Source organism: Hyla sarda, chromosome 7, assembly GCF_029499605.1.
Source record: "Hyla sarda isolate aHylSar1 chromosome 7, aHylSar1.hap1, whole genome shotgun sequence".
Classification (NCBI taxonomy): Eukaryota; Metazoa; Chordata; class Amphibia; order Anura; family Hylidae; genus Hyla; species Hyla sarda.
Window position 1 is genome coordinate 16110764 of NC_079195.1, and position 12473 is coordinate 16123236.

Below are 12473 nucleotides of genomic sequence, written 5' to 3' on the forward strand. Positions count from 1 at the left end.
TGAAATTCCGCAGTGTGAACGGGTCTAGCGGAAGACTGATTCACACTAATGCTAACGATCACTTTGCGGAATTACACTCACAGAAAAGCTCACAATGAAGCTCTCCTGTGCATTTAATGTCTTCCACTACATAACTCATTATGTGACCAGCCACAAGATCAGCACACTCCTCTCCTTAAATACTGTGCTGCTGGGGACGGGGCCCCTCTTACTGTGTGTCTATTACCGTCTACAAAATCACACCGGATGCTGCACTGTACATGTTTTGTAATTGATTTGATATAATAACAATAGCAGCAGATAATACAAAAAGATACAATTTCTTACAAACAAAGATTTGAGAAGTTCATAACACACAAGAACATTGAAACATTAACACAACATTGTGATTGTCCTATTGACCTACAGGTCAATCTTAATTTTAGGATATCCTAAATGACAGGAATGTACTCCAGAGATGCACTCTTAATTCTGCAGGCTCCACAAATGATATCTCGGAGTGTTCCTGCTTTCTTAGTGTCTGCACAGATCTTGTCCTGATGATTGTCATTATGTGTAATGTTGTTGTAACATTGGGCGCTTTAAATACAAACAACTGAATGGTGAGCTTGGCTAAGGTGTGCGTGTGGGGGGTGGATACTGGTCTGGTTGGGTATACTCTTCTAGTATGGTATACTCTTCAGGTTGGGTATACTGGTCTAGTTGGGTTTACTCTTCTAGTATGATATACTCTTCAGGTTGAGTATACTTATCTGGTAGGGTATACTGGTCTGGTTGAGTATACTCTTCTGTTATGGTATACTCTTCAGGTTGGTCTGGAAGGGTACACTCTTCTGGTTGGGTATACCGTTTTGGTTGGGTATACTCTTCTTATATGGTATACTCTTCTGGTTGGGTGTACTCTTCTAGTATGGTATACTTTTCTGGTTTGGTATACTCTTCTAGTACGGTATACTCTTCTTGTATGGTATACTCTTCTGGTTGGGTATATTCTTCTGGTATGGTATAGTCTTCTGGTTTGGTATATTCTTCCTGTATGGTATACTCTTCTAATATGGTATACTCTTCTGGTGGGGTATACTCTTCTGGTGGGGTATACTCTTCTGGTATGGTATAGTCTTCTAGTTTGGTATATTCTTCTGGTTTTGTATATTCTTCTTGTATGGTATACTCTTCTGGTATGGTATACTCTTCTGGTTCGGTATACTCTTCTGGTGGGGTATACTCTTCTGGTGGGGTATACTCTTCTGGTGGGGTATACTCTTCTGGTTGGGTATACTCTTCTGGTTGGGTATACTCTTCCGGTTGGGTATACTCTTCCGGTTGGGTATACTCTTCCGGTTGGGTGTACTCTTCCGGTTGGGTGTACTCTTCCGGTTGGGTGTACTCTTCCGGTTGGGTGTACTCTTCCGGTGTGGTGTACTCTTCCGGTGGGGTATTCTCTTCTGGTGGGGTATTCTCTTCTGGTGGGGTATATTCTTCTGGTGGGGTATACTCTTCTGGTGGGGTATACTCTTCTGGTGGGGTATACTCTTCTGGTGGGGTATAGTCTTCTGGTTGGGTATAGTCTTCTGGTTTGGTATAGTCTTCTGGTTTGGTATAGTCTTCTGGTGGGGTATACTCTTCTGGTGGGGTATACTCTTCTGGTTGGGTATACTCTTCTGGTTGGGTATACTCTTCTGGTTGGGTATACTCTTCTGGTTGGGTATACTCTTCTGGTTGGGTATACTCTTCTGGTTGGGTATACTCTTCTGGTGGGGTATACTCTTCTGGTGGGGTATACTCTTCTGGTGGGGTATACTCTTCTGGTGGGGTATACTCTTCTGGTGGGGTATACTCTTCTGGTGGGGTATACTCTTCTGGTTGGGTATACTCTTCTGGTTTGGTATACTCTTCTGGTTTGGTATACTCTTCTGGTTTGGTATACTCTTCTGGTTGGGTATAGTCTTCTGGTTCGGTATAGTCTTCTGGTTTGGTATAGTCTTCTGGTTTGGTATACTCTTCTAAAATGGTATACTCTTCTGGTGGGGTATACTCTTCTGGTTGGGTATACTCTTCTGGTTGGGTATACTCTTCTGGTTGGGTACACTCTTCTGGTTGGGTACACTCTTCTGGTTGGTTATACTCTTGTTGTATGGTATACTTTTCTGATATGTGTACTCTACTGGTGGGCTATACTCTTCTGGTTGGGTATACTCTTCCGGTGGGGTGTACTGTTCTGGTGGGGTATTCTCTTCTGGTGGGGTATACTCTTCTGGTGGGGTATACTCTTCTGGTGGGGTATACTCTTCTGGTGGGGTATACTCTTCTGGTTGGGTATACTCTTCTGGTTTGGTATACTCTTCTGGTTGGGTATAGTCTTCTGGTTTGGTATACTCTTCTAAAATGGTATACTCTTCTGGTGGGGTATACTCTTCTGGTTGGGTATACTCTTCTGGTTGGGTATACTCTTCTGGTTGGGTATACTCTTGTTGTATGGTATACTTTTCTGATATGTGTACTCTACTGGTGGGCTATACTCTTCTGGTTGGGTATACTCTTCTGGTGGGGTATACTCTTCTGGTGGGGGTATACTCTTCTGGTGGGGTATACTCTTCCGGTTCGGTATACTCTTCTGCTTGGGTATACTCTCCTGGTTGCGTATACTCTTGTTGTATGGTATACTTTTCTGATATGTGTTCTCTACTGGTAGGGTATACTCTTCTGGTTGGGTATACTCTCCTGGTTACGTATTGTATGGTATACTTTTCTGATATGTGTACTCTACTGGTTGGGTATACTCATATGGTTTGTTAAACAGGTCTCACATAATAAATACATCCGGTAGGGGATCTTGGTGAAGTTGGAACTCGCTAGAAAGAAAAAAGGAAAGAAAGGAAAGATCAGGACAGACAAGTGCCATATGTTTATTATAGATAACCGCTGTAGGGATTGCAATAATGTTACATTTTATCACAGTAGGATACAGTTTGGTTAATGTAGCAGAGCTCAGGTTGTTATTTGGCACAGCATTCCCTGATATCACATACTGGGTTATCTATGGATTGTAGGTACAATTTGCATAGTCATTTTTCCTTTTTTCCCTTAGTCACAGTTGCCCAATAACTTCTTCCTTATCCCACTGGTGATGTCCACTGCAATAGACAGCATTCTATAAAAATGCTCAATTAGATACTCATATATGTATGATATAGAAGTTGTATGTACTATTTATTTGGGGACTGTTCTTTATCTTGGCATTGTATGGTACTATAATTGGGTATAATATGATACTTTATCTGGACATTGTATGGTACTAGATCTGGGTATAGTATGATACTTTATCTGGGCACTGAAAGACGCCACCTGGATGTTTTACAGCATCAATGAGCAATGCTTCTGTTATCTTTATTGGAGCTGTATATACTATTAAGTTGAGGTTTTTATCTGGGCATAATATGAGGGGAGATTTATCAAACCCTAAGAAGAGAATAAGTTGACCTGTTGCCCATAGCAACCAATCAGATCGCTTCTATAATTTTTAAAAATGCCTCTGAAAAATGAAAGAAGCGATCTGATTGGTTGCTATGGGCAACTGGTCAACTTTTCCTCTGGACAGGTTTTGATAAATCTCGCCCATTGTTCTTTATCTGGACACTGTGTGGTATTTTATCTGGACATTGTATGATACTTTATCTGGATATTGTACAGTACTTTATCTGGATATTGTATAGTACTCTATCTGGATATTGTATGAATCTTTATCTGGACATTGTATGGTACTTTATCTGGACATTGTACAGTACTTTATCTGGACATTGTATGATACTTTATCTGGACATTGTATGATACCTTATCTGGACATTGTATGATATACTTTATCTGGGCATTGTACTGTACTTTATCAGGACATTGTATAGTACCTAATCTGGACATTAAGGAAGGACGGATCCAGCTCAATGCAGATAAAATCCAGTTTAATCCTTAGGACAAGGAAGGAACAAGTACGGGGTGAGCTGGTTTCATTTTGTTTGCTCTTTATGTGGACATTGTATAGTACTTTATCTGGACATTGTATGGTACTTTATCTGGACATTGTATGGTACTTTATCTGGACATCGTATGGTACTTTATCTGGACATTGTATGGTACTTTATCTGGACATCGTATGGTACTTTATCTGGACATAGTATGGTACTTTATCTGGACATAGTATGGTACTTTATCTGGACATCGTATGGTACTTTATCTGGACATTGTATGATACTTTATCTGGACATTGTATGGTACCTTATCTGGACATTGTATGATACCTTATCTGGACATTGTATGATACCTTATCTGGACATTGTATGATACCTTATCTCGACATTGTATGATACCTTATCTCGACATTGTATGGTACTTTATCTGGACATTGTATGATACTTTATCTGGACATTGTATGGTACTTTATCTTGACATTGTATAGTACTTTATCTGGATATTGTATGGTACTTTATCTGGACATTGTATGGTACTTTATCTGGACATTGTATAGTACTTTATCTGGACATTGTATGGCACTTTATCTGGACATTGTATGGTACTTTATCTGGACATTGTATGGTACTTTATCTGGACATTGTACTGTACGTTTTCTGGACATTGTATGGTACTTTATCTGGACATTGTACTGTACGTTATCTGGACACTGGAAACCACTAGCCCTCCTGATATGGTAGACAGGCCTTGCGGGATATCCTGGTCTGGTTGGCTATCCTGGTCTGAATCAAGAGCACTAGAAAGACAAAAGGAAAGAAGAAAAAAGATCAGGACAGACAAGTGCCGCATGTTTATTATAGATAACAGCTGTAGGGATTGTTCCATTCTATCACATTAGGATACAGTTTGGTTAATGAAGCAGAGCTCAGGTTCCCTGATATCATATACTGGGTTATCTATACATTGTAGGTACCAGGAGGTCACTATCTGGGCACTGCAGAGTACTGGGCACTGGATGCACTATGTATAATTGTATGTTCTTGCTGTACAATGTTCAGCATTATATGAAAATGCTCATTATGCTACTATGCACTGTATATCTGGGCGCCAAATAACACTATCTGGGAGCTGTGTAACATCACCTGAGCAATTCATATATCAATGTACAGAAGCTGTATGTACCAAACTTTATTTGGACATTGTATGGTACTATATCAGGGCATAATATATTACTTCATCTGGACATTGTATGATACTTTATCTGGACATTGTATGGTACTATATCAGGGCATAATATATTACTTTATCTGGACATTGTATGGTACTTTATCTGGACATTGTATGGTACTATATCAGGGCATAATATATTACTTCATCTGGACATTGTATGGTACTTTATCTGGACATTGTATGGTACTTTATCTGGACATTGTATGGTACTTTATCTGGACATTGTATGGTACTTTATCTGGACATTGTATGGTACTTTATCTGGACATTGTATGGTACTTTATCTGGACATTGTATGGTACTTTATCTGGACATTGTATGGTACTTTATCTGGACATTGTATGGTACTTTATCTGGACATTGTATGGTACTTTATCTGGACATTGTATGGTACTTTATCTGGACATTGTATGGTACTTTATCTGGACATTGTATGGTACTTTATCTGGACATTGTATGGTACTTTATCTGGACATTGTATGGTACTTTATCTGGACATTGTATGGTACTTTATCTGGACATTGTATGGTACTTTATCTGGACATTGTATGGTACTTTATCTGGACATTGTATGGTACTTTATCTGGACATTGTATGGTACTTTATCTGGACATTGTATGATACTTTATCTGGACATTGTATGATACTTTATCTGGACATTGTATGGTACTTTATCTGGACATTGTATGGTACTTTATCTGGACATTGTATGGTACTTTATCTGGACATTGTATGGTACTTTATCTGGACATTGTACAGTACTTTATCTGGACATTGTATGTTACTTTATCTGGACATTGTATGGTACTTTATCTGGACATTGTATGGTACTATATCTGGACATTGTATGGTATTATATCTGGACATAATATATTACTTTATCTGGACATTGTATGGTATTATATCAGGGCATAATATATTACTTTATCTGGGTATCAGCATCACTGGACAATAGGCAATGCACATGTTATCTTTATAGGAGCTGTATATACTGTTTAGATCTTTATCAAGACATAGTATGGTAATTTATCTGGACATTGTATAATACTTCATCTGGACATTGTATGGTACTTTATCCGGATATTGTATGATACTTTATCCGGATATTGTATGATACTTTATCTGGACATTGTATGGTACTTTATCTGGGCATTGTATGGTACTTTATCTAGACATAGTATGGTACTTTATCTGGACATTGTATGGTACTTTATCCGGATATTGTATGGTACTTTATCTGGACATTGTACGGTACTTTATCTGGACATTGTACGGTACTTTATCTGGACATTGTATGGTACTTTATCCGGATATTGTATGGTACTTTATCCGGGCATTGTATGGTACTTTATCTAGACATAGTATGGTACTTTATCTGGACATGGTAGGGTACTTTATCTGGACATTGTATGGTACTTTATCTGGACATTGTATGATACTTTATCTGGACATTGTATGATACTTTATCTGGAAATTGTATGGTACTTTATCTGGACATTGGATGATATTTTATCTGGACATAGTATGGTACTTTATCTGGAAATTGTATGGCACTTTATCTGGACATTGTATGGTACTATATCTGGACATTGTATGATACTTTATCATACAATGTCCAGATAAAGTATCATACAATGTCCAGATTAAGTATCATACAATGTCCAGATAAAGTATCTGGGCATTGTATAGTACTTTATCAGGACATTGTATGATACTTTATCAGGACATTGTATGATACTTTATCTGGACATTGTATGATACTTTATCTGGACATTGTATGATACTTTATCTGGACATTGTATGATACTTTATCTGGACATTGTATGATACTTTATCTGGACATTGTATGATACTTTATCTGGACATTGTATGATACTTTATCTGGACATTGTATGGTACTTTATCTGGACATTGTATGGTACTTTATCTGGACATTGTATGGTACTTTATCTGGACATTGTATGGTACTTTATCTGGACATTGTATGATACTTTATCTCAACATTGTATGATACTTTATCTCAACATTGTATGATACTTTATCTGGACATTTCATAGTATTTTATCTGAAAATTGTATAGTACTTTATCTGGACATTGTATGGCACTATATCTGGACATTGTATGGTACTACATTGTATGGTACTTTATCTGAGCACTGGAAGATACCAGCTGAACCTTATGCAGCATCACCGGGGCAAGGGGTAATGTATATATTATCTATATATATAAAAAGTGTTAATAAAGTATAAGTGCCTCATCATTCTGGGATCTGACCGCTGGGACAGACCCCCCCCCGCGATCTCCTGTATGGGGACACAGCATTGCCGCGCTGTGCGTCTGCTAATGCGCATGTCGCCGACCTCACTGAGCTCAGGGAACACGCCCCTCCACACAGCTCTATGGGAAAGGCGGGGAGGCACGCACGCTGCATCCCCGCCTCCCCTATAGAACTACATGGAGGAGGCGTGTCGGACGTGTCGACATGCTGCGGCCGGAACGCCTCCTGCACGGGAAAGCCACAACAGAGCCGGGGCAGGAGACCCCCCACCCCCAGCATTTGGACCCCCCACGATCAAACACTTATCCTGTGGATAGGGGGATAAGTTTACTTTATCGCAGAATTGCTTAAACCACTTATGGAGGTGTAAAATGCTTTTATATTTTTAAACGAGCAGACACCCTGCGATGTGTGAGTCACCACGCGCATGTGCAGTACACTCGCACATCGTGGCAGCTCTCCACCTAGCTCATAGAGCCGGGGGAGCGGCCGCGATTTGTGCTAGTACACCACGCATGCGCGACGACTCGCACATCGCTTTAGTGTGTCTGCATGTAGCGGCGTATTGCCACTCCGAGCAGGCACATGTAAAGGCAACATACAGAGGTCCTTCAGCGGCGGATCCGCAGCGAAATACTCTGCAAAAATCCGCTCGTCTGAACGTACCCAAAGACCACCAAATTTTAAAAAAAGAAAGAAAAATGCCACAAGAACTTAAAGGGGTACTCTGCTTCTCTGCGTTTTGAACAAACTGTTCCGAATGCTGGAGCCGGCGCCGGGAGCTCGTGACATCATTGCCCCGCCCCCTCGTGATGTCACACCCCTCCCCCTCAATGCAAGTCTATGGGAGGGGGCGTGACATTGTCACGCCCCCTCCCATAGACTTGCATTGAGGGGGCAGGGCTATGATGTCACAAGCTCCCGACACCGACCCCAGCATTTGGAACAGTTTGTTCCAAACGCAGAGCAGCAGAGTACCCCTTTAATCTTGGGAGTGCAAAATAAGAGACAGTATTTTGAGAGGGTTTTTTCCAGGTGTTTTCGCAATCTTTGTTCTCCTTACAGGTCGGGGGCGGGGCTGCACTTTATATGTATTAATAATGTGTAATGATTACCTGTAAACACAGCAGCACGCACAGAGGGAACTGAGTATCATTAATGCCGCCAATGCAGCATTGATGTATGTAAAGTAATACGTATACGCGTACAGAAAATAGCTGCATCCAAATCCGCCCCGAGAAACGAAGACGCAACCTGCAGAAAACGGAGAGAAGTTTACCATGTGTCAGACTTTATTTCTTGTAAAATTAGAATTTTTTTTTTGGACAGATTTGTAAATAACTTTTATTAAAAAAATCTTTATCCTTCCAGTACTTTTTAGCAGCTATATGCTACAGAGGAAATTCTGTTCTTTTTGAGTTTTATTTTGTCTTGTCCAGAGCAGCATAGGTTTGCTTTGGGGATTTTCTCCTGCTCTGAACAGTTCCTGATACGGGCATCAGGTGTCAGCAGAGTGCACTGTGGACAAGACAAAAAAGAAATTCAAAAAGAACAGAATTTCCTATGTAGCATACAGCTGCTAAAAAGTACTGGAAGGATGAAGCTTTTTTAATAGAAGTAATTTACACATATGTTTAACTTTCTGGCACCAGTTGACTTATAAAGACCTTTAAAAAAATGTTTTCCACCGGAGTGCCCCTTTAAAGGGGTATTCTGGCCAAAGACATCTTATCCCCCTATCCAAAGGATAAGATATCTGATTGTGGGCGTCCACCAGCAGTGGCCCCCCATGTGATCAAGTTTCTTATTCCTATCCTTTGAATAGGGGATAAGATGTATTTCGCCAGAATACCCCTTTAATCGAAAAAACACATCTGGAATAATATGTGAACCCTACAACATTCCACATAATGGAGATCTCCCCCAGATATCACTGTTATCTCTGGGGAGAACGAGGACAGATATTTGGGGTCACAATTAGTGTTGAGCACAAATATTTGTAATGCGAATTTTTAGAATATAGTGCCATACATTTGTAATGACAAATATTAATAGTTTTTTTTGGGTGGGGGGTTTTCACATGCAAATTTTTATGCGAATTTTCCAAGCAATTTTTCCATGCGAATTTTTTTTCACATGCTAATTTTTATGCAAATGTGTATGCAAATTATCCATGTGAGCTTTCGAATGGAAAAAAAGTGAATGATCATAGCAAATTTCGCGAATATAGGACAAATAATTGTCAATATATTTGCGAAATATCGCGATTTTGAATATGGCCCCTGCTGCTCATCAATAGTCACAATGAGAGAAATATCATCCACTGAAACAACCGAGTTATTTTTTATTGGACTTTATCAATTAATATTACTATAATATTAATTAATAAGAATTAATTAATAATAATAATAAATAATATTAATATTTATCTTAGATTATTCTGTAGATAACAGATCATTATGACAACAATCTATCCTGACAGCGTCAAGATCCAGGAGATACAGTACATTACTGCGCACAATGATCTAATGCTACTGTTAGTATATCCCAGTGTAGTAGTATGTTACTGATCATATATCACAGTGTAGTAGTATATTACTGATAGTATATCACAGTGTAGTAGTATATTACTGATAGTATATCACAGTGTAGTAGTATATCACTGATAGTATATCACAGTGTAGTAATATATCACTGATAGTATAAGACAGTGTAGTAGTATATTACTGTTCGTATATCACAGTGTAGTAGTATATTACTGATAGTATATCACAGTGTAGTAATATATTACTGTTAGTATATCACAGTGTAGTAGTATATTACTGATAGTATATCACAGTGTAGTAGTATATTACTGTTAGTATATCACAGTGTAGTAGTATATTACTGTTAGTATATCACAGTGTAGTAGTATATTACTGATCAGCGATACAAACTGCAAATTGCAGAGGATGAAAACTTGGACCCTCTTGGCGCTCACCCGATGAAAGAATTAGCCGTGGAGGACAGTGGATAAAATATTCAACATTACTTTAATCAGCGCTAGAGACTACGCGTTTCAAGGGGTGGGACCCCCTCTTCGTCAGGTCTTCTTACTGGGGTGTGACACACTGTAACAAACCTCCTCCTCATGTAATCTCCTTACTACTGGAGTGACACACTGCAACAAATCTCCTTCCATCTAAAAAAAGGAGATCTGTTGCAGTGTGTCACTCCAGTAGTAAGGAGATTACATGAGGAGGAGGTTTGTTACAGTGTGTCACACCCCAGTAAGATGACCTGACGAAGAGGGGGTCCCACCCCTTGAAACGCGTAGTCTCTAGCGCTGATTAAAGTAATGTTGAATATTTTATCCACTGTCCTCCACGGCTAATTCTTTCATCGGGTGAGCGCCAAGAGGGTCCAAGTTTTCATCCTCTGCAATTTGCAGTTTCTAACGCTGATTTCCCCGACCGCTACTGTGGAACACAGAGACGGGCAAGATCCAGGCTGCTTCCCGACTTCTCACCCTATCATTGGGTTACAAGCATCAATAGGTGTTGTGCTCTAAGCATAACACCCTCAGGTGAGCGGTTATCCTTACTGCTGCTTCCATTTATCTCTGTACCATCGGAGTAACGGCACATGTCCTTTGCGCTTCTGTCTGTTTTATTTCTTTTTCATATTGTACAAGTATATTACTGATAGTATATCACAGTTTACACAGTTTAGTAGTATACTACTGATAGTATATCACAGTGTAGTAGTATATTACTGATGGTATATCACAGTGTAGTAGTATATTACTAATAGTATATCACAGTGTAGTAGTATATTACTGATGGTATATCACAGTGTAGTAGTATATTACTGATAGTATATCACAGTGTAGTAGTATATTACTGATAGTATATCACAGTGTAGTAGTATATCACTGATAGTATATCACAGTGTAGTAGTATATCACTGATAGTATATCACAGTGTAGTAGTATATCACTGATAGTATATCACAGTGTAGTAGTATATCACTGATAGTATATCACAGTGTAGTAGTATATCACTGATAGTATATCACAGTGTAGTAGTATATCACTGATAGTATATCACAGTGTAGTAGTATATTACTGATCGTTTCCCTTACGTCCTAACCAGCAGCACAAGTGGGGAATATCTGCCCCTGTGAACTGGTAGGACAGACGGAATGTTAATAAAGTCAAGCAAATAAAATAGCAATTAATGACTAATTAGCCCCCACCTCCTACCTATAAGAGGGGACGCTCCCCCAACAACAGTGCGTGTTTTTCTGTCCTGTCGGACTATGGACAGACGGAGCAGCCTCCATAGGCTGCTGTACACATTACTAACCTTTGTCTCTCTCTTGTAGATCACTTCAGCTGCTCTGATCAGCTGTTCTCGCTCCATGCTCTGCTTCTTTATGTTGTATACTCTGTATACTCTGCTACTGCTCTTGTATACTTTCTTGGCTGTTACTGCTCTTGTATACTGTCGCTGCTTCCATATACTCTGTTACTGCATCTTCATGCTCTGTATACTTTGTTACTGTGCTTGTATACCCTGTATACTTTCTTGGCTGTTACTGCTCTTGTATACTCCGTATACTGTCTCTGCTTCTGCTGCTTCTATGTACACTGTGTCTGCTCCATACTCCTCACTGCTCTGTGTTTGCAGTTTATAAAGTTTGCCTGTTTGATTCCCCTCAGCTGGCGTCTGATGTCACACAGGGGGCGGGGCCTAACTTCAATGGAGCCAAATTCAAATATAAAAGCTCCAGTCTGCAGTCTGTATATACAGTACTGTGGTCAGTGACTAGTCTGCAGTCTGTGTATATACAGCACAGTGGTCAGTGACTAGTCTGCAGTCTGTGTATATACAGTACTGTGGTCAGTGACTAGTCTGCAGTCTGTGTATATACAGCACTGTGGTCAGTGACTAGTCTGCAGTCTGTGTATATACAGCACAGTGGTCAGTGACTAGTCTGCAGTCTGTGTATATACAGCAC

The 12473-nt window shown here is 39.6% G+C and overlaps 1 long non-coding RNA gene across 1 annotated transcript; it reads right to left on the reverse strand.

Annotated features, from left to right (window-relative positions):
• Nucleotides 1–2368: 2368 nt before the first annotated feature.
• On the reverse strand, nucleotides 2369–12128 carry LOC130282108 (uncharacterized). Its single transcript, XR_008846247.1, has 4 exons — nucleotides 11819–12128; nucleotides 8588–8726; nucleotides 4661–4759; nucleotides 2369–2852 (listed from the first exon to the last, which is right to left on the reverse strand). It is a non-coding gene; the product is annotated as an uncharacterized LOC130282108 (long non-coding RNA).
• Nucleotides 12129–12473: the final 345 nt, after the last annotated feature.